Raw genomic sequence first — 24,158 nt, forward strand, 5'->3', positions numbered from 1 at the left:
ACATTTTCCCAAGGACGGATGACTTGACAAAGACATTGTTTGAAAGTCTGCATTTTGGTTGTTCAGGAAACGGTCCACCTGGAAAATTACCTCACCGTCAATTTGGATACGCCTACCACACAATGGTTGCTTCATCTGAGAAAAGAAGAAGATCTTACACTGTGCTTTGTCCGAAGAGATCTTGGAATGAAGCAAATTTTGATGGGTCAAATAAGCAGCAAGTGTGGCTGCGTCCTGCACAAAAACAGCCCACTGGGTAGTTTCCCGGCCTGATTCGTCTTGATAGTGAAGCAACTTAAATCACTTAATAAAAGCAAATCTTCTGGTCCAGACTGTATACCAATTATGTTCCTTTCGGAGTATGCTGATGCATTAGCTCCATACTTAACAATCATACACAACCGTTCGCTCGACGAAAGATCCGTACCCAAAGACTGGAAAATTGCACAGGTCGCGTCAATATTCAAGAAGACAGTAGGTGTAACCCACTAAATTACAGGCCCATATCGTTAACATCGATATGCAGCAAGATTTTAGAACATATATTGTGTTCGAACAACTGAATTACCTCGAAGAAGACAGTCTATTGGCACACAGTCAATATGGGTTTAGAAAACATTGTTCCTGTGAAACACAACTAGCTCTTTATTCACACGAAGTGTTGAGTGCTATTAATTGACACCGACCTACATAGGGAGGAACGATCATCACGATAAAATAAGGAAAATCAGAGCTCGTACTGAAAGACATAGGTGTTCATTCTTTCCGTGCGCGCTATACGAGATTTGAATAATAGAGAATTGTGAAGGTGGTTCGATGAACCTCTGCCAGGCACTTAAATGTGATTTGCAGAGTATCCATGTAGATGTAGATAGCCACCTGTAACCTTGTATGAAAACTTCTTCCGCATGCTCGTGTGACGATCTGTTCGCAATGGTAGTCTCAAATACACACTCACTGTGGCCTTTTCCGACGATCTTTGTCTCAGAACCACGGTGATAGACGCAGCACTAGCCGACGGAAATTAGGCGGCCAAAGGAGACATCTGAATCGGTCTGACACAACTGCATTTCCTCTGATGCCTGGTTCGGCGGACTTTTCGAGTGGGTGTGACTAGTCGCGGAACCCAGCGGCGATGACCATTTTCGTGTTCAAAATATCGTGCAAGATACTGAAAAACTGATCCATGAGTCAACTGAAACTATGTGGTTCCAGAGACCTTTTTCTTTTTATTAAAGCATCTATTCGGCAGGATTACCCGTCTCGTTCGATGCTGAGGTGCTATTCCAATAAAGGTGGAGAGTCTGTGCAATGTTGTTAGAGTTTAGGGGAAATAACGAGTGCGCAGAGGCCTGCATAGGATTTGCATTGAGCAGGAGGGCGTGCTACAGGAGTCTGCGCAGTTGTGCAAAGCCGTTGAGCCATGGTGGCGTAGGGAACAGGAGACCCGGGTTCGAATCTCAGCCTTGGCACAAATTTTTATTTGTAACTTCAGTTTGCATATTTACGTTATGAATCGTGAGTCATTTCCACTTTTTCCTCTGTCGCATAGATTGTGATACGTCGGTCTGCGACAACAAAGGCCTCCATTTGCCATGTATCTCCAGTTCTTCAAGGAGAGATATCTGGTCGAATTGTTTTTCGTCAACATACCTGTTTGACCGCACTGGTAGTTTCTGCGCTAAGTAATTAGTGTGTCACTAGATTGTACACTGTTGCTAACTCAGGAAGTATTGTTGCAGATTTTACCCTTTAAATGCAGAAAACGAATTACCATACCAGACTCCAATTTATCAATGGGCTGCGCCATTTTGGTCTGCTTCCTCTAGCGATGTGCTACGCTACTGTGTACCAGGACCGTGTACTTGCAAACAAACAGCTACCCATATATTTTTTTTTCCTTTTTTCCGGGTGACAATTAAAAGTCTATGACTATTCTTCGTATGTTCATTTCGAAAGGTTTTACTTTGATTTAAACGTACTTTGGTTTATTTATGCTTATGATTCATAACATTGGCCCTTAGACAAGAAACGCCTCTGTACTGTGTGTGATCTTCCATTAGTTATCCTGTGATTTTGGTTTCTCGCTCTGCTATTTCGGCAGTCTACCTCTTCTTGTTGTTCTTGCAGTGTTTCAGTTCCTTATTCTCAAAGACCACATTGTATTCTTTTCAGTTGGGTACGTTTTGGTGTCCTGCGAGGCATGGTTTCATCCCATTTTCGAAGCTGAGTGTTTTCGGACATGGGGTGAGTTATTTTATACTGTAGCCCTGTATGTTTGTTGAACTTATAGGAAACGGGAGAGATCTAATCAAGAAAGTGACGTCAGTAGAAAGAGAACGTTTCCCTTTCTTGCAAACTAATGGGCCCGCTTTCGTGCAATATTTTGACTCTCCTACGTTTTAACTTCTATGTCAAGACTTTTCTGTTCTGATATACTAATAGAACCAGCTGGAAGATTGCTGACGGCTGTTCGCGGTGTATAATTTCCGTTCAGGACCCATCAGTAGCATATCCGAGTGCAACCGGGTGCCAACTTACCTAATAAATTTTGTGCCTTGAATCAAATGGAGACTTCGTGGACGCCCTTACTTCATGGAAACCAGACAAGCCACCGTAGACATGTTTCAGATACACTAAAGGGATGTGTGAAGTTGGTACTGCCCAAGCAGCGTCATTGCACATGTAAATAAGGGCACGAAAATTTTTTTATGTACCTGGCCGTCTCCATCTGCTATCCGCAACTAGTTTGGAAACGGCCCATTTATCCCATTTCATCCTGTAAAATTTGCTTCGACGGTATTTGTCTATCTCAGCTGTCTTCTCTCAATTGATCAGTCATTGCTATCCTACCCCAAAACACTCAATTCTCTTCTACGTACAGTCAACGCTTGTTAACTGGAGGTCGGTTTTCGCAGCGTTAGTGATGTAATGACACATAGAAGTTACGTGACTATAGCTTTGTGTTTCACCAATTTATGGCCATTACAGTGACATTTTATCCTGATTCATTAAAACCGGTATATAAGAGGATGGCTCGAAACGTAAGATGGTATAAAAAATTAATAATGAACATGTAATTGCGAAATTAGTACAGATAATAGCCTGAACATAACACAACACTACAGTTCAACATAAGCCACCATGCATCGCTTCACATCGGTCAAGAGGCAAAACCCTGAATTTCTGCAGAATAGCTCTCGTGCCTGGTTCAACGACGGCGCAAGTGTGAACAAATGCATGGTGACTACGTTGAACGGTAGTGTTGTGCAGAGGACAGTTCAGGTTATGGTCTGTACTAATCCCGGTATTGTATTTTCACTATTAAATTTTTTATTATACAGGATGCATTAATTTGTGATCCATCTTCTTACGTTGCTATAAGCGTTGTTTTAATGCTTGGCTATTATTTTAACTTCTTTGTGCAAGTTATGGTGATTGTTTACATCGCCCGGCACCCAACGCCGGACGACTACTACCCTACTGGCCATTAAAATTACTACACCGCGTAGATGACGTGCTACATACGCGGGATTAAACCGACAGGAAGAAGATGTTGTGATACGCTAATGATTAGTTTTTAGAGCGTGCACACAAGGTTGGCGCCGGTGGCGACACCTACAACGTGCTGGTATGAGGAAAGTTTCCAACCGATATCTTGTACACAAACAGCTGTTGATCGGCGCTGACTGGTGAAACGTTGTTGTGATGCCTCTTGTGAGGAGGAGAAATGCGTACCATCACGTTTCCTACTTTGATAAAGGTCGGATTGTAGCCTATCGCGATTGCGGTTTATCGTATCGCGTCATTGCTGCTCGCGTTAGTCGAGATCCAATGACTGTTAGCAGAATATGGAATCGGTGGGTTCACGAGGGTAATACGGAATGCCGTGCTGGATCCCAACGGCCTCATATCACTAGTCGAGATGACAGGCATCTTATCCGTATGGCTGTAACGGATCGTGCAGCCACGTCTCGATCCCTGAGTCAACAGATGGAGACGTTTGCAAGACAACAACCATCTTCACGAACAGTTCGACGACGTTTGCAGCAGCATCGACTATCAGCTCGGAGACCATGGCTGCAGTTACCCTTGACGCTGCATCACAGACAGGAGCGCCTGCGATGGTGTACTCAACGACGAACCTGGGTGCACGAATGGCAAAACGTCATTTTTTCAAATGAATCCAGGTTCTGTTTACAGCATCATCATCGTCGCATCCGTGTTTGCCGACATCGCGGTGAACGCACATTGGAAGCGTGTATTCGTCATCGCCATACTGGCGTATCACCCGGCGTGATGGTACGGGGTGCCATTGGTTACAAGTCTCGGCCACCTCTTGTTCGCATTGACGGCACTTTGAACAGTGGACGTTACATTTCAGATGTGCTATGACCCGTGGCTCTACCCTTTATTCGATTCCTGCGAAACGCTACATTTCAGCAGGATAATGCACGACCGCATGTTGCAGCTCCTGGACGGGCCTTTCTGGATACAGAAAATGTTCGACTGCTGCCCTGGCCAGCACATTCTGCAGATCTCCCATCAACTGAAAACGTCTGGTCAATGGTGGCCGACCAACTGGCTCGTCACAATACGCCTGTCACTACTCGTTATGAACTGTGGTATCGTGTTGAAGCTGCATGGGGGGCTGTACCTCTACACGCCATCCAAGCTCAGTTTGACTCAATGCCCAGGTGTATCAAGGCCTTTATTACGGTCAGAGGTGGTTGTTCTGGGTACTGATTTCTCAGGATCTATGAAACCAAATTGCGCGAAAATGTGTTCACATGCCTGTTGTAGTATAGTATATTTGTCCAATGAATACCCGTTTATCACCTGCATTTCTTCTTGGTGTAGGAATTTTAATGGACAGAAGTGTAGTTACGACCCTGGCACGGTGGCCAGCCCGCGAGATACGGGTCGTGCGTGTGACGCGGATGGGCGCCGGGCCCTGGAGGCTGGCTCCGCTTCGCCGAAAGAAAGCCGCGGGTGACCGCGTGGCAGTGGCGGGTGCCGGCTTAGGCGCACGCCGTGGCGAACGAGGAGGCGACGTGCTTTTCCCGGAGAGATCTGGGTCGCTCTCTCGCGGCCGCCAGGGGCTCAGCCACCTCGTCACTCGCCGCCTGCATCCGTTACTGTCGCTACCCGCTACTTGTCTCCCAGGGCGGCCTGCCGCAACTCTCTGCTGGCCCTGCCGGCTCCTGCCAGCATTCTGCACAGGCTGCGCGACCCAGTCAGACCTCTCAGTGCAAAGGCGTTCTGACTACTTAGTATCGGACTGCACGTCAGAAGCGAAACAGAAGTAATTTCCAGTTCTCATTAACTATTCGTGGAATATATTGTGACCCATACTCGAGGTTTAACGGCATGCCCTTGGCCGGCACGTTTATACCATCCCAGCATCATTTCACGACAGGTCCATGGAACCACGAACAACTGCAAAGCTTGTCTTCGCTGTCTTCTATTTCTTGCTGTGCCCCGGCAGTCGTAGCGAAGAGTGTTATAAATTGGAACACTTTTCAGACTTGCGCCTCTAGTTAGCCGTGTAATAGAGGTTTAATATATTTTACTATTCTATTTTGAAATGAAAGCATTCACTTTATGTGTGCTGCATTTTTCTGAAATTACCCCAGATAAGTACGGTATTTCCAAACGTCAAAAACTATTCACCTAGGAGGAACAAATATTCTATTCAAATTTAAAATGTTTCAGTCGAGTAAATCTTATCAGTACTGTATTTGATAGTGTAATCTTTTACAAATCAATAATCAGCACATGAAGTAAAATTAAGAAGCGGTGCCAGGTTTATGCGAAAAGTAAGGAACGATTCGTCGCGAAATGAAAACCACAGTGAAAATTCGATGAAGTTTTGCACAGATGTTGGGTAGTGCCTCCAGTATGACCGTCGATCGCGTTACGTCGTTCTGTTTAGTTCTGGGCAGGGAGTACATAAAGATAAATGGTTCAAATGGCTCTGAGCACTATGGGACTTAACATCTATGGTCATCAGTCCCCTAGAACTTTGAACTACTTAAACCTAGCTAACCTAAGGACATCACACACATCCATGCCCGAGGGAGGATTCGAACCTGCGACCGTATCGATCATGCGGTTCCTAACTGTAGCGCCTAGAACCGCACGGTCACACCGGCCGGCACATAAAGATACATAGAACAATAGTGTCTCCCGCCAAGTATGAGGGCCATGTGAGAAATTTCGCCCGAAGCTATGCAGCCAACATTACATAACTGTCGTGCGTTTTCTTCTTCAAGACAATTCTCAGCCGCATTCTGCAGGGACAATGAAGATGCTTTTGCATCGTTTTCCATTGGAAATGTTTGATTACCCCCAATACGGCACGTAATTGTCTTCCTCTGAGTTTCATGTCTGCTCATATGAACCGCTGGCTATGAAGACAACATTTTTGCACAGACAACGAGCTGTAAGCCAGCGTAGAGAATTGGCGGAAAGCACTGGCGGCCGCCTTCTATTACGAGGGTATTGGAAAGTTGGTACAACACTATGACAAACATCTAAGTCGGACCGGCGACTATGGAGATAAGTAGCTGGAAGTTGTAGCTAACTGTTCCAAATAAAACAGTTTTTATTTTCACTGTGGTCTCCATTTCGCGACCTATCGTTCCTTACTTTCCGAATAGCCCTTGTATTATGAAAAACGAGTTACAAGTCAAAATGTTTTGAAATAGAAGCTACTGGCAACTATCATAATTTTTTAGTTTTCACGATAAGGAGCACTGCTAAGGCATCAAAGAAATTCAATTCATATTCAAATATAAACCGTTGCATGGTAGAAGACCTTCTGTTTCAAGGCACAAGATGATACACTACCGATGAGATACAGCTTAACCTCCACACATTAAATAAATTGTTTTAAAAATGCACTGAATTTCACTCCGCGTAAAACGCTGTAACTGATTAATTAACAATATTCTCCAAACAGCTTTAATGTTCAAATTCTAATGGCTCTGAGCACTAAGGGACTCAACATCTAAGGTCATCAGTCCCATAGACTTAGAACTATTTAAACCTAACTAACCTAAGGACATCACAGACTTCCATGCCCGAGGCAGGATTCGAACCTGCGACCGTAGCGGCAGCGCGGTTCCGGACTGAAGCGCCTAGAAACGCTCACAGCCACCGCGGCTGGCAGCTGTAATGTATGACACAGCTCTTCAACATGCAGAACTTGAGAATACACTGCCGGGAAACAAAAATGCAACACCCTAACGGACTGTATTCAGTGGCACCAGGATATAATATATGCTTACAGACAGGTTGTGTTAGTGGTTCATCTGTAATGTTCATCGGCGATTAGGCGTCACTCGAAAGGCGTGTCTGCGCACCCTCCGTTTTGAATCTTCAGGCGGTAACTACACTGAATTTAGGTGTAAACAATGTTTGCAGCATTGCATTGAAGATGGTCGCACTGTGTGCCTCTAGCTGTGCTACAACTGACGCCGCCCAGCAAGGCTACTCTGGTGCCGTGAAGGAGGTAACTGAAGAGGGGAATGACGCTCCGTTGTCTTCGGTGGGTTCTGTCTGTATGAGAGTAACGAAGGTGCCCATGCATGGCGTAGACTTGGTGAGCTGCCTAATCCAGGGTGCATTCGCCCACGGTGCACAGGTCCCGTCCCGGGCTTCTGTCACAACTCGCGATAACATCTGGTATTTCTGCAGGGTAAAGTAACAAATGCCCGTTACACTGCACAGGCTCTTATCCCTGTGCTACAGCCAGAAAGGTGGCGTGCTGGTTCAACAGGACAACGCACGTCCACATACGGTTACTGCGACGCAACGTTCTCTTCGTGCTTTGTAACAACTTCCTTGGGCAGTAAGATCACCAGATTCCTCACTAACTGAACACACATGGGACATGATGAAACAAGAACTTCTTGTTCTCCATGGCCGCCAAGAAACGTCGCAGAATTGCAATAAAAGGAGCAAGATGCTTGGGACAGTCTCTCGCAGGATGCTATAATGCAGCTTTGTGATCGTTTGCGTTCGAGAGGAGACGCGTAAGTTGGCGCAGAGGGAGATACAGTGTACATTGATGCGCCTGTTTACGCATTCTTCACTGTGACACGTGTGTTCCATTTGGTCTGAATTTGTTATCAAATACTCCTACAATGAAGATCTACCTATCATCTCACATGCCAATAAAATTACTTTGATCTTGAGGTTTTAGCATTTTTTTCGGCAATATATTTACAAACACAACCTCAAATCTCATAACAATAAAAACAATAGAACATGTCGGAAACTCCTTATGGAGTTTTCTAGTGTGCTGGCAGAGCGGTTCTAGGCGCTACAGTCTGGAACCGCGCGACCGCTACGGTCGCAGGTTCGAATCCTGCCTCGGACATGGATGTGTGTGACGTCCTTAGGTTAATTAGGTTTAAGTAGTTCTAAGTTCTAGGGGACTGATAACCTCAGAAGCTAAGTCCCATAGTGCTCAGAGCCATTTGAACCATTTCTAGTGTGCATACCTCCAACTGATTCTAAAATCAGTCAATAGACTGAAGAACAACATTCTCTCCAACCGTAAGCCGAGCTGGAGCAAACCCTACAAGAGTCAATGTCTCTATCTTTTTCATTATCTACCCCATGACCTTCTTCCATCTGACACAAAAGCGAGATTTTTACAGGTCATCGGTGGGTGCCTTATTAAGTGGTATAACCAGTCCATACCAGGCATTTTCTTCTCATTAGGCCAACATCATCTAGCCTATTGCATCCAACTTCTAGGTTGTTGTATCAGACTTATAACTGCATTAGATCCCCCCACTCTCCAAGAGTCTACATCTAGAACTGGATCGGAGACGCTCATTAAAAAGTTTCGCTCAACAACAAAAACACAATAAAAATACAATTTCCGAGTAGACATTGTTTAATATCTAGAAATTTGGAATTACAGTTTCCTCGACGAAGTGGGTGGCTTTAGTAGCTGGACATTGAAAGATCGCACGTCGACTTTGCTCACCCCTTTGCCTTCTGTCTGTCTGGCGTAAGCTCTCTCCCAGCTACTTCAGTTCTCTCAGCCTTTTGCAGAATCTGCTTCTAAATATAAGTTTCATTAGACTGTTTTTTATCTGCAGTGCTCCACCTACACGATCATGATTTCGGCTCTAAGTGCCATTTTCAAGTGTTTTTTTTATAATGTTATACAGTGCCTAACATGGCATACTGTCGTATTTAAAATATGTGTCTAATAGGCACTGTATAACATTATAAAAAACACTTGATAATGGCACTTTAAAGCTGAAATCGTGATCGTGTAAATGTAACACTGCAGATAAAAAACAGTCTAATGGCGGTACTGTCTTTAAAGAAACTGATTATCTTAAGCTTGACTTTAGTTCAACCGAAGTTTTTGGTGGAGGCTTCCTTCAGTATCTTTTGTAGTGCTACGTTGAAAATTACAGCCTCAGTTCTTCGCCTAGAAGCTCCCCGTGATTTGTATTGTGTGTATTAAACCGTGGATCTAGAGACGACAGAGAGGCAACCGCACAACAGGCCACAGCAGTCCACCCACCCCACCGCCACCCGACAACGAACCCCGGGTTTTTGTGCGGTTCGGCCCCCAGTAGGCTCCCCCCCCCCTCCCCCCCCCCCCCCCCCCCCTGGGAGCGTCTCATACCAGACGAGTGTAACCACAAATGTCTGCGTGGTGGAATAATTAAGGTACGCGTAGTTGGAGACTGTGTTCGCCCAGCAATCGCCGACCGTATTCACCGAGGTAAACGAAAAACCGTCTTATAGAGCACCCACATGCTGGCCGACACTCCGGACCTCGACACTAATCCGCCGAGCGGATTCGTAGCGGGAACCGACACGCCTTCCCGCTCGGGAAGCAGCGCGATAGGCGGCGCGGCTAGCCGGGCGTGCTCCCCGTGATTTGCGTCCAACTGTACCTTTACCTTACACGTTAGTCAGACACACACGCACTAGAGTTTCTTTGTTCGTCCGAACTCCGCCAGAAATTTCATTATGCTGTTTCTGAAGGAAGATTCAGAAAAGACCGGCGCGTTATCTTCAGGCTGTGAACAGTCCCCGTCCTCTGCAAACAGGAAAACCAGCACCGCCTTTCACAATAGCGACCACCACTCCTAATCCGCACAGCCTGGAAATGATACATTACAATATCTGAAGAACTTAGTGGTTTATTGAAAGACGAATTTCTACCGTGAACATGCTGCTTCAGACTCCATTCTCCGCTGGTAACTGTTCAATCGCTCAGAATGCACTGCACTAAAAAAAAAAAAAAAAAAAAAAAAAAAAAAAAGTTGAGATCCTATGTGGTGTCATTCGTTCATTCGTCACTACAGCACTCCAGTGATTACAATATCGAGTCAAATTTATGATGATCTTGGCAGTATAAGACCACAAATCAATATGACATTGCGCCTCATCTGTCTTGGATGTATGCATTGATTAGGTTGGGAGAGATGGCATAAAGCTGTTATATCCTCTCCTAAGGCAAGCTGTCCCACGTCTGTTATAATTCGTACTTGATATCCCGCATACTGCAACTGGGATGGAGCTTACGTCGAATCTGGTCCCACCCACGTTCTATTGGGGGATCTTACTGATCCACGGAGTAGCTCAACATCATGCAGATAGTTCATACAAACGTGAGTCACATGCGAAGGAACATTGTCCCACAAATCTGGATATTGCATGATTCCACGAGCCGACCAAATTCATAGTCACAAAGAGGCCCCTTTCAGACTCTCTCAGGTGCTAATCACACTATCTCACACGAGTATGCGGCTTCTCCGCGTCCCTCAAAGTGATCACTCTTCATGCCTGTTATATTCCCTACCGGTCCACCGGTGTCGGTTCCACCAGGCGCAGAGAATTCCAACTCTGATCGCTTACATCCCCGCCGATGGTGTGTACGTGTACGCAGTTTCATTGACATCCGGCTATGTTTCCTGGGTGCGTCACTTTTTCTGTCAAAAATGTCCTAGAATTCTGCTCCGAATCATGGTCGGTCTGTAGTTGTGATCCTTCCAAATATCTGTACACTAGAAATAAAATATCTAAGTTTCTGGGACGTTCGAAAACAAGATTTTAATGTTTATAGTGATACGTATAAACTCAAGGAGAGCTTGTAGTCGTACGAGCGCCAGACCATAGCACATCAGGAAGGCACGGACAAAGGTAAGGTGCGCACTGCAGGTCGTTTGGCGCATCGCTAACTCCAACACACCACTACCGGAGTGCAGGGTCCGCTACTGTCAGCAGCACTCGGGTGCTGAGAGTGTAACTGTGTCCTGTGGACTGCCGGCGGAAAGGCGATAATAGACACTACACCCGAACCACTACCAGTGCAGAGGCACCAGGCTATGTGGGACCGGGAGGACCAGCTCCACAGCGCGTAGGAAGGACAGGAGCACTTACACCGCCGGGACGCAAGTCACCCTTGACGTAGTCCGAGCGCGCTGTGTCCAGCACTGCAGCTCAAGTACTCGCGTCATGTCAGTAGTAAAAGAGGAAACCGCTTGTTGATGCAGGTCGTTACAGTGAAGTATCTGGTTTGTCAACATGTGGCCAAGCTGCTGGTGATGTGGTGTCTGCAACTTCTGCAAGCTGTCCTATCGCCTTCCTTTGTTATAACAGCCAACGACCTTTTCCGTTGATTCACAAAAACATAGGTTTATCGTCATAAGGGCGTCTTTATGAAGAGACGCCTCGCCTAAAATAACGTACGCTACCCTAGAGAATACAAAATCACAATGAGTACTCCATTTTCTAACCGAGAGAGGTGACTCAATGGTTAAGGCCCTTTTTACACGAGCGACTTTCTTTTCTCAATCGACTACTCCTTGGAAGTGCCTCTACTGCAGCGCATTCGGCATGGTATTCAAATACTGAGACTCGCTTGTCACGAGCGGTAGTTTGTGTTTTCAAGTGACAGCGCCAAAGTCAACAAATGACGGCTGTGCAGTTTCACGCAAATATTCCAGGAACACTCTTCTGAGTTTAAACACTTCCGCTGGCCATCAGACTCCCCAGAGATGGACATTATCTGGGATGCCTTGCCAAGTACTGTTCAGAAGAGATATTCATCCCCTCCTACTCTCACGGATTTATGGGCAGCCCTGCAGGATTCATGGTGTCAGTTCCCTTCAGCACTACTTCAGACATCAGAGGAGTCAATGCCACATGGTGTCGCGGCACTTCTAAGTGCTCGCGTGGCCCTACACGACATTGTGCAGGTGTGTCAGTTTCTTTGGCTCTTCAGTGCATAACCCGTGTGTGTGTGTGTGTGTGTGTGTGTGTGTGTGTGTGTGTGTGTGTGTGTGTTTAGTGGAGGAGGTGAGAGATAGAGGTTAGACTGTGGGGGAGGGTAGAGGGCGGTTGTGTGTTTGTGTGTGTGTGTGTGTGTGTGTGTGTGTGTGTGTGTGTGTGTGTGTGTGTGTGTTAGTGTAAGTTAGTGAAGATATTATGTACGTTCGCGCAGAGATATGAGTGGGAACAGGATGGGATTTGAGTGCTGCGTTTCGAATATTGAAAGGATAGTGATTATAGAAAAAAAAAACAAGGAGATTGTATTGGTGAATGGGGCCTGGCTGAGGCATGGTAGCCACGGGGATATTGTACCGTATATATTTAATATCGTGGTAAGTGGTCAATAAGTTTAAAAGAGTGTGTGGTTTGCCAGGTTGGTCTGGTCATTTATGAGTTCTTTCTTTTCTGTTCGGGTTTTCTGAATGTGGTAGTTTTCTTGTAAGGTGAGAAGGTGATTTTTGTTGAAGATTTCCATGTATGTGTCTCTGTTGGTTAGTTTATGTTCGTTTTGCTGTAACTATGTAGAACAGAGACACAGAACCTGCGCCATTCATTATTCTGCTATGGAAAAGTGAAAGCGTTGACAAGTACGTTTCCTACGCACGGGTGTGACAGGATCAGTGGTTTGCTGGCTTTCGTTAGCAACTGTGATGCGACTTAGTAAGTGAACACTCGTTCAATCAGCAGGTGCCTCATATCAAAACTTGGAGACCACCTTAGCTGTTGGCTGTGTTTGATAACAACGTCGTTTTGTCCCTTCTAATCCTTACATTCTTATCCTGTTTCTTTTACGGAGGATTCTAGGCGAAAGAGACTAGAAGCCAGTTGGAGACCGTGGCGCGATTTTTGTGCTGCTCGTTTTGTTGCTCTAAGAGTCTTTTGGAAGCAGTAGAATTGCTTCGGGGTATCAGTTATTCATGTGGGAGTAGTGACAATTTTGACGCTGTCTAGAGGATCATATCCGAGCTGGTGACCCTTACTGAGACTGAGAGTATATGTGTAACAGTAGGTAGATGAGTTCCGCGTTCCGGCCCTAGAAGGCCCAATCGGAGCCGACAGGCCGCCGTGTCATCCTCTCCCAATGGCGTCAACGGATGCGGTATGGAGAGACATGGGGTCAGCACATGGCGTTCTCGTTCGTTGCCGGGCAACTTGATCTTGGGACCACTGCTAATCGATCGAGTAGTTGCTCAGTTGGCCTCACGAGTGTACCCACAGCTGAGAATTACAACAAATGTTTCCGAAGAAGTCGACAAATCAATATGCCGCGCATTTTATCTCCCCCATCACACTGCTCATCGCCCGACGCTACGGAAGCTCTGTGGCACGGTGGATAACGAACGTTTCAACATGAATTGCGAACGTTTCAACCTGAATTGAACACCATTTAATATGGTAAGAACATCCGGAACAGTTCCAAGGCAGAAACAACCGACTTTAAGACGATAACTTGGATTAGGAAATAATAATGATGATGATGATGATGATTGGTTTGTGGTGCGCTCAGCTGGGCCGGTCATCAGAGCCCGTACAAATCAAATGGTTCAAATGGCTCTGAGCACTATGGGACTTAACATCTGAGGTCATCAGTCCCCTACACTTAGAACTACGTAAATCTAACAAATCTAAGGACATCACACACATCCATGTCCGAAGCAGGATTCGAACCTGCGAAAGTAGCAGCAGCGCGATTCCAGACTGAAGCTCCTAGAATCGCTCGGTCACAGAGGCCGGCAGAGCCCGTACAGAGTACCAATTTTTTCTCAGCCCAGTTTTTTACACAGTCCAATCTAGCCACTGTCACGAATGACGATGATGATGATCATCATGATGATGGAATGACGAGAACAACACAAACACCCGGTCCCCGAGCAGAGAAAATCCCCAACCCGGCCGGCAAAGGAAATATCGAGGGGAAACATCCGAACGACCTCAGAGAGGACCACTGCAAGCATTTGCAAGCAACTAACAGCTAGTTGACACACGAAGGTTTGTATGTAGAAATTGGGCGATTTTGTACAGCGGTCTCAGATCACTGCTACGAGGAAACTACTTCATATACTGAAGCAGAGAAGAAATAACGATAGATGAAAGAAGTATGCGCGTTGCACCACATCTGCATGAAAAACTGTGTGACTTGCACGGTATTTAGGAAAAAAAATTATGACGTCGCCAAAATACTTCAGGAGAAGTTAAAGCAATGAAACACTCCCCTCTAAACTACAGATACGATCCTGTCACTGTTATGGGAAATTACCAACCGTGAACTAATTGGAACGGCAGTATGATAATTAATAAAACAGTCTGATGTAACCGTCATGACATAACAATGATCAACAAAAAGCCGAGCAAATCAGCTTCTTCATAGACACCGCTTCGAACAAAATATAAAATTTTCAAACCACTTGCAATAAAAAGATGGCAGTATACAACGGTCTGGCAGATGCAGTAAAAAATCCCTTGTGATAACAGAAATCAATGCACATCGTTCCAGAAGTATTATCGGGCACTGGCTTCATCCCACAGAGAACTCTGAACTATCTGCAGGACCTAAGACTGCACCCTTTAACATGTTATCGACTGTATATGACAACTGTCTTGAATGCTTGCAGAATCGTCTGTTGAATTCTCGAAGAATGTAGTTAACAAAGTAATAATTTGTTTTTAAATCATTATCAGTGGCAAGTAAAATGAGTGAGCCAATATTTAATTATAACTTAAATACATAATCACTATCTTTATTTATTTTGTTAGTCTGTTATCTACGGACCACGATAAGCTTACAAACATTACGTCAACTGACGTTAATTATTTTTTCGCTGGAGCCAGATGTTTATCATCTATGCACAATGGCTAGCACGGCGTTCATCTGATCATTTGGCACCAGTTTTTCATTTTTCATCTTGAAAAGTCCCAATCGTCGCTGTAGCTGTTCTGAAGATGTCTCTGTTTTGCACGTCTCCAGGTTTTATACTCATTTACTCTTTTTCGACGTTCATGTACCACGGTATTCTTGTCTTCAGATTTGAATTAAAGATGCGTTTGTTCAATCTGCAATGGTTCACATTGTTCTTACCTGGCCATGAAACCGAACATTTTTTTAGATGTCAATTCCGGTTTTACAATTTGGACCCAGGATATGGCGTGAGCTCTTTCTCCCTTTTCTGATTAATTCCGCTAGTAAATATCTGTCACAGGATGGGACACTCGGATGCATATGGGCGCATTGGTTTTATGATAGAGTGGTAAAGAAAAATATTGGTATTTATTGAAAATCACTTCTTGTTGAAAAACTTTTGCATGATTTGGAACGCTGCTCCTATGTTTCTGGCTCTTGCTTTCAAGCATGCTTTATCCCGATCACTGCCTGTGCTCTCTTCGCCCAGATATTTGAAGCTTTTCACGCGTATTAGTTTCCTGTGTCTGGTGTTTTACTGTTTTGTATAGTCCTTCATATCTGACTTTAAGTCCGTTTTTTTCCTTCAAAAAATGTATGCAAACGGGTTTTTTCTACTACTTCTTGCAGTACATTAATTTGTTCCGATGCAGTTTCAAAATCTTCTGTCGTTATGGCTACATCATCAAAAAAGGTTACAACCTATTTCCGCACCATTATTAAAAATTTAAACAGGTTCTGAAAATTTAATTCCTTACGCCATTTTTTCCCATATGCAGCTGAACAAGAGTCATCCATCATCACCATCATCATTATTATTGTTGTTATTGTTACTATTATTATTATTTTATTATTACCATTTACTTGTTAATGTTTTACTTTGAGATGTACGGTGATATTTCCCTATAGCTACATCTACATATAATCGCCATTGGAGACTATGCGACATACACTCCGTGTTCGAGGTCGAAGCTATGTGGAACAGTGATAATTCTCCCCGCGTGAATTGGGTCGGCCCGTCTTCTTGAGGACGAGCGCCAGAGGAAAGAAACGGGACCACTGTGCAAACAACAGCGGCGTTTCTTTTTGTGACAGGCCTGAGACGGCTGGATAGAGAGAGAACAGGCGACTCCAACCATGAGAAGATGGCGGGCTTCCTGCACTGCAATGGCTGCCTCACACACGGCGACTGAGTCACCCGGAGCTCACCAGTCACACGAATAGCAGCGTTCGATGATAAGACAGCTATTTATTGCACCGACAGCAAAGTAACACCCATGAAAAACTCTAACGAGCTCTATTACTGTTTGAGTAATGATGCCGGCTCACAATAAAAGTGGGTAAAAGTCAAGCTAATTTATACGCAACAGAAAGACACGATTCACAAATCCCGCTGGTGTTATTCAGCGAAAGCATTCCATGGACTGAATCCGCCAGATATCTAGGAGTTCAAATGGACAAACGCCTTACCTTCAAGAAATATATAATATAAATACCGAATGAAGCAAAGGCTGTGTTAGCTGCCTTATACCACTTAATAAACAGAAGGTCATCTAAATAGGAAAAATAGTTGCCTAGCTTACAAATCGATAACAAAACGAATATCGGCTTATGTTTGCCCCATACGGGGTCATCGTGGGTCTATACATATTAATCAACTTTAGATTGTCCAGAATACGACACTGCAAATTATATTAAATTCTACATGGTGCGTAAGAAACTCAATTACCCACAAACTATTCCAGAAGAGATTCGCTATATATCCGAGAACTTTTACAGCAAACTTCCTTACTGGGCCACCACATTAAATCGTCACTTGTACAGGCACGACATCCATGTGCAGTACAAACATAAAAGTCCGAATCTGGTACTATTACCATGTCAATGACACAAAATAAGGCTTACATACAGCAACAAAAATAATATAATCACATACTCAAGTATGTTACAGGTGAAACACCGTTGCAAAAAATAATTTGAAGGGCTTATTTCAATAGTGGTACAAGTCCACTTTTGTTCATTCTGAGATACAGAGTCCTAAAGTTAAATGAGCGCTGAAAAATCTGCAGTTGAGATACCAGAAATATTCAAGCGTATTGCTTCTTGCAAGAGATGAACCATTCTTTCTGTTTGTTTGGACTATTAGTGTCAGAAACGTTATAGACAGAAAAGTGGAGGTAATGGACTTGTACCACTATTGAAATAAGCCCTTCATATGTTCTTTGTCATAGAAATGAAACACTTAAGCGCAAGAATCCTTGTAAACATACCACTGTTTAAAATTTAGTTAGAACTAGTCAGTCGTAACACAAAAACATGAATCTGTGTTTATACAGTCACCTTTACGTTGTCATGTTGTGCGTTTTTGTTACCTATGTTGTCAATGTTTTGCTCAGATATTATGTTAGTTACTCAAACTTTTTATCTAGTTGGATGTAAGAGCCCTTGGATCGTAACCCTACAAAAGAAAATAAGCAAATGCGAAAAGCACATTCCAGCATATCGTGGAAATCATTAGAGCAGGAGCACTACCACGGTTCAGTTAAAGAGGGGAAAGAAGTCAGCCGTTACCTGAAGTACTTTAGGTAAGACACGAAAACGAGGGTAAAGTGCCGTCGATAACGAGATCTTCGGCGCTCAAGCAGGGATGAGGAAGGAAACCAGTCGCCGTTTTCAGAAGGTACCGAACGCCTGTGCAGCGTTTTTTAACCACATCGCCATCCCGCGCTGTAGTTCAGGAAGACCAAGACAAACTTAAACCAGGGTGGCTGTATGAGGATCCCTTCTCCTAATCAGTTGGAGTCGCGACTCGGAACCACTGCGCTTGCTACTCCGTTAGCCTCTCTCTGCCACCCAGCTTCACAGACATGTTCTCGTGTGAGATCATAGTGAAGACTGACCTCCAAGATGAGTCTTGTACCTACTTTTTACCCCAGCTTAACTGTTTCGTTCAGTCTAGGAGGATTATGTTCCTTACTACGAACCAGGCTTGCCAGTTGCCCATAGCCAACTTCTTAGCCAGGCAGGACTTCCTGTCCTTTTTGTTACATAAAAACTGAAATTTTGATAATAAATACAGTTACTGAGAAGCTGGCATGAATAACAAGAAAGGTTCGCTTAATGTTGCAGTGACACACACATAGTGCTAAACGTTACAGTTTTTACATAGTCTGATGCTGTAAAGCTGATAATAATTTAATAAAATTACCGTAACTGTAGTATGAATGCGAACCTTGCCTGTGCTAAAATTACAATTGGGAGGGGCCGTCGTAGTAGTAGAATCATGTACAGGTAGACTACACGAGATGGTAAAAGTAACTCCACCTTGGGCTCTGGGGCGTGGGACAGCGGCTGGTCGATAAAATGAACGAGTATTAACAATGTACCAACAGCCGTTACCTTGATATTGTTTTATTAGGCAATCAGTTTCGACGACCCAGTCACGTCATCTTCAGGCCTGCCGCACGAATGACACCAAGTACCACTCGTACATGTTTAAGACGAGGCACCAATGTGTACCCGGTTCCGTAGAAAAAAAAAATGGTTCAAATGGCTCTGAGCACTATGGGACATAACATCTGAGGTCATCAGTCCCCTAGAACTTAGACCTACTTAAACCTAACCAACCTAAGGACATCACGCACATCCATGCCCGAGGCAGGATTCGAACCTACGGCCGTAGCGGTCGCGCGGTTCCAGACTAAAGCGCCTAGAACCGCTCGGCCAAAACGGCCTGCAATGGTTCCGCAGATTTTCAGACTTCACGAGAGTGTGTGTTCTTCACATGTGTGACAGAAACTGACAATTTCTGAAGTAAAAGATAAACTTGTTGCAGGAAACACCCGCCTTGTCTTAATACCCAGAGGAATGACTTGAAAAATACAATCACTGGATGTGGCCGTGAACAAGTCATTCAAGGGTGATCTCCGAAAATATGTTCGGATTGCCAGAATGATATTTTCACTCTGCTGCGGAGTGTGCGCTGATATGAAACTTCCTGGCAGATTACAATTGTGTACTGGATCGAGACTCGAAATCAGGACCTCTGTAAATCTGCCAGGAAGTTTCGTGTTCAGATTGGCTTCTGGTACAAGACCATGCCCCTAAACCATCTGCAAGATCAAGAAGCCATTAGTCACACTTCTGCGAGAGTGGATTCTGACTTCGTGGCCCTCCGTATCAAGTGGTTAAAGACATGCTACGTGTCGAAAGCACTGTATGTTAGCAAGGATTGTGTATTTGGTAAGAGAATGAAGAAAACGATGGGAGTAAGAGAGTGATGAAATGAGTACTGGTACCTGAGAGTGAGTAAGGCAAAATATGGCCTTGCTGTGTTAGGTGCCAATTTGTTGTATTTTGTGTCAGAACAAATGTTTGCGATACACACTAAGCACTAATATGCAAGAAATAAATTTCTGGTAATTTTTCTCCTCTCACTCAAACTGCGATTTATTTTCGCACAAAATATTTTCTTTCTCGAAATTTAGGGGGGGCGGGGGGCGGCTTATATGCGGTGGCGACTTATTATCGGGACAATACGGTAGATAGAAGCCCTGTTGTACATGTGTAGGCATGCAGTTTCTCCTGGATGTCGCGTTTCCCTCCTCTCTTTCCGACTCCTGCTTCCTTTGCCCCATTACTGCGTCGGCTTAGACATAGCGCGATACTGAAATTAGCCGTTGTTCACTGCCTAATTCAGCTTCTAAAAAGTCATGTACCTGCCTTCGAGCTATATTTGCGAGGCTACACGGAGAACGTTCAAAAAGTATTCATCTTTGTTGGTGGGAATTGGAGCTGTCATCTTTCGGAAAGAGCTGTTCTTTTGTTCCACTGCTGTTTGTTCGCTTTGTGTGGGAGTTGCTCCCTTTGTGTCTGAGAACGGAATGTCCCTGTTTACTCGGTACTGACGCCGTATCATGTGGACGAACTGTGGCTTTCCTCTTTTTGCCTGCCTGCTGAGAGAGAAAGCGTCAAATTGCTTTAACTGGTTATCGTCTAAACGTAAATTAAGAGGGACTTGCTACAATCGAATCGCGATTCACGTTTTGGTTGTCTGAATACGATAGTATGGCTGGGTTATGTCAGAAAAGTCAAAACGGACTGCACACGTTATAATCGAATCGCGATTCAGCTTTTTAGAAATCTGAATAAGATGCTGTTGCTGGATGGATGGAAGGGCGGATTGTTGGGGACAGAGGGACCAAACAAAGAAGTCATCGCTCAGTACGGTAGGATCGTAATGGCTTAGCGTTTAGTGCACTTGCTGTTATTAGAAACGATGTCGGCGACAGCTACTTGGCGGATGACTGGTTCCCTCCGTTAACAGTTTTCAGATCCCGGACCGCAGAAATGCATCATGACCACGTTCAGCTATAATGATGTCGTTTCTTCCGTTGCTCCTTCTGCAATAAGGTGAATGACTACGCGTATCAAAAAAATCACACCGGCCGCTGTGGCCGAGCGGTTGTAGGAGCTTCAGTCCGAAACCTCGTTGTTGCTGCGGTCGCAGGTTCGAATCCTGCCTCGGGCATGGATGTGTGTGATGTCCTTGGGTTGCTTAGGTTTAAGTAGTTCCACATCTAGCGGACTGATGACCATAGTGCTTAGAGCCATTTGAACAAAATTCACAGCGAAGATATATTTCTGTACTTCTTATATAAAGTTAAGAATCTCTTCTGGTTCCAGTTCTATTAATTACTTCACTGGAACACTTTCTGTACGTCATATTTCACGAGTGTGTTAGTGTACGTTGAGCTTATCTCTTCACCTTATTCTGAGTACAAGGGATTAGTGTTACACAAAGTGAGAGAATTAATTCTGCTTATTTTTAACATATATTTTACGAGAGTCTATTGCTGGTCGCTTGCCAATATTATGTGTTAATACCTTCTGTTGAGCGCAGTGTTATTTTCTATTATCACCGTTCGACAAACTCTTTTTATAAGACTGACACGATGCACTAAAATTTAATTTCCATATTATTTTTTGAACGATGAACGCAGCACGTCAATTGTTATATCAATAAAAGACAACAGGACAATTACAAACGGACTGGCGGACTGCTATACCATATAATATCGTATACACTACATTTAATGAGTAGTAAAGGTTGGCTATTTGGGTTCGCAGCTGCGGCATATGTTAGCAATGGAAATTTGCGGCGGCCTACTGCGATCAGTGCATCAAGGGTCCGGTTCAAATGACACTTTTTGTCTGAATACTACAGCTTCACGAAATGTATTGTTAGTCTCCTACATGCCTGTCACCAAATTAGTGTAAATGCAAACCATGTGGATGTCTCTTTAGTAGACAAAAAGTGGCGAATATCATGAACACAGAGGTATGTGTAATGCCACATATCGAATATCTTTCTTTAATAGCTCGATCTGTTTATCACAGATAAAATGTGTAAAATAAGTCTTATATATAGTAGGTTTTCAGAGAGGCCTCCTTTCCATTTCTAGCGTTACGTAAGTATGTTTCATAGTCGGTTAAATGTATTCTGAGGCCTCGTGTTACTGAGACTTTTCGAGTAACATGTGCTCACATAGAAACATAGTGCTGCCTCAGCTGTTAGACAACTGGCCGATCTGAGAGCACGATAGCAGAAGCTGCTTAGTCCAGTCCTATACATGAATCTTATCCTTGTACTTGCAACATTTGCAGATGAAGATGTCACGTGTGTAAAACTGGTGCACTTTACATTTTTTCTCTCTCACAGTGATTACGAAACATGTTATTTTAGATGTATTAGAGGTCTTAAGCATGCGATCACTAGGTTTTGACAATTCTGTTACTTTCCTCCTATTTTTATACTCAAATGTTTTTATTACATATATTTTTTGTTTTTACGTCATGCTTGAATTATGTTGCAAATTATATAGTTTTTCAAACATTTCTCTTTGCGGCATCCGTCTTCCTTCGGTACAATGCAGAGTTTTTCGTTACTTCAGATTAAATTGCTACGATTGCTACTATTTTTCTTCGATAAACCATAGTTTCGCAAGGCACGAGGAGCCTCTCGGAAGAAATGACTTCTAATTAGCCGCTTCCAGTCTCGCACAACGTCAGAGATCGTCAGTGAAAGCTGAAGGTGAACGCGCGCTCACTGTAATGACTACCATATTGGTGTTGTTTATAGAAGCCCATTAAAAGTGATGTGAGCCGTCTGTGCTGATTATGTGGGAGCTATCAGCATCTGGATTCGTAGTGAGCTCCAGTACCAGGGAGCAACAAGTGCTGACTCAAAAGAAGATCTCCGACGTTGGCAAACGGTTAATGCAATTTGCACAATGCGACTACCGAGCGAGGTGGCGCAGTGGCTAGCACACTGGACTCGCATTCGGGAGGACGACGGTTCAATCCCGCGTCCGGCCATCCTGATTTAGGTTTTCCGTGATTTCCCTAAATCATTCCAGGCAAATGCCGGTATGGTTCCTTTGAAAGGGCACGGCCGACTTCCTTCTCCATCCTTCCCTAATCCGATGAGACCTCGCTGTTTGGTCTCTTCCCCCAAACCAACCAACCACAATGGGACTCTCAAAAGAAAAAGTTCTCACAATGTTTGTTGCTTATATTGCTATAATTTATAGATTCTCTGTGTTTTTATTTATTTTGGTAATTTACCCAAGCAAAAGAATTTTTCCTTTTCTTTGGCCTTAAATGAACAGAAGGTATAGCTGCCAAAAGCAGAGTTGAAAAAGAGAAATGAAGAGCAACTCTTTATTTTGTAAATTGAAATACCGAATAATAAGATTTTTACTGTCGCGCAATGTATTCCACCCGTTTCTATTAATATGTTATATTTTCTGTTCTTAATATACGAAACACGTGTTTAAGCATTTTACTGAATATACCTGTATATTACCACACTCACAACTCTATCAATACTTTTCTCAAGAATTTCTTTTTTCACAATACTTTTGTAACTAAAGAATTAAATCAAAGGGACAATGAGTCCACGGGCAAAATCACATATTATTTACATATAAAATTTAATAAAATGTGTATTAGTAAAAAATGTGAGGTGACCCATGAAATGTCCGACGATGTAGTCACCTTACACTGATATGGCATGTTTTACACACAAATAACGATACTACATATTTTACACACAGTTAAAAGGCACACGTTGCACTGACCACCTGTAGAGTCCCCAGCCTCATGAAGGAATGGAGAAATGTCTTCCTTACAGACTAAGTCCATTTCAGTACAATGGTTACCATCTGGAGAGTGTGTAGAAGCCTATAGAGTCATAGGTATACGGTAGAAAAAAAACTGGTGCAGCGGGCTACTGGTATCAGGAGGCATTTTTTGGATGAGCATACAGGGCTGTTAGCAACCGGAAGCAAGACGACGAGGTACTGAGACTACATGAGCGACTTTCCATGGGTGCACTTAGGCAGAAAATACTCTCCACACACGATAATGGCTGTTTGCATCGAGCTGTTCCTAGAGAGCATCATACGTCACGGATATAGCAGTTAGGCGAAATCATATCCTCTGTTGTCATGGAAGCGATTTTATTTTTCGTTAGATCTAAAAAAATGCATGTTAGATTTCAAAACCTGTCTAATTATGTGGTTATACGCCAAATATTCTGTCTTGTAACCCATGTCACTGACATTTCGTTAGAGAAATACGTTCTTTCTTTCTTCAATATTATCAATAACTCTTAATATTTTCAGCATAAGCAAAATATATTTCGACATACTTATTTCGAGAGGTCAAATTTATTCTCGCCGTCGGGTAAATATTGCCCGAAGATCAGACAAGGTCTATCGATCACGTCGAGGCTGTCTGAAATCTCTGACATCATGTTTTTTTTTCGCGTGAAAGATTGTAGTGAAATTGTAGTAGGCCTCCGTACTAGGGTGATACTCCCCACATAGGATCCAACTTCTTTTTTGTGATTCCGATTTTTTTTTGTGATTCCGATCAATGT

The 24,158-nt window shown here is 43.8% G+C and overlaps 1 protein-coding gene across 9 annotated transcripts in view; it reads right to left on the reverse strand.

Annotated features, from left to right (window-relative positions):
- The window catches only part of LOC126354975 (sphingomyelin phosphodiesterase), a 387,938-nt gene that overhangs the window by 165,834 nt on the left and 197,946 nt on the right, over positions 1-24,158 (reverse strand). The gene's annotated exons all lie outside the window — the stretch shown is intronic.

This window comes from Schistocerca gregaria, chromosome 1, assembly GCF_023897955.1.
Source record: "Schistocerca gregaria isolate iqSchGreg1 chromosome 1, iqSchGreg1.2, whole genome shotgun sequence".
Taxonomy (NCBI): domain Eukaryota; kingdom Metazoa; phylum Arthropoda; class Insecta; order Orthoptera; family Acrididae; genus Schistocerca; species Schistocerca gregaria.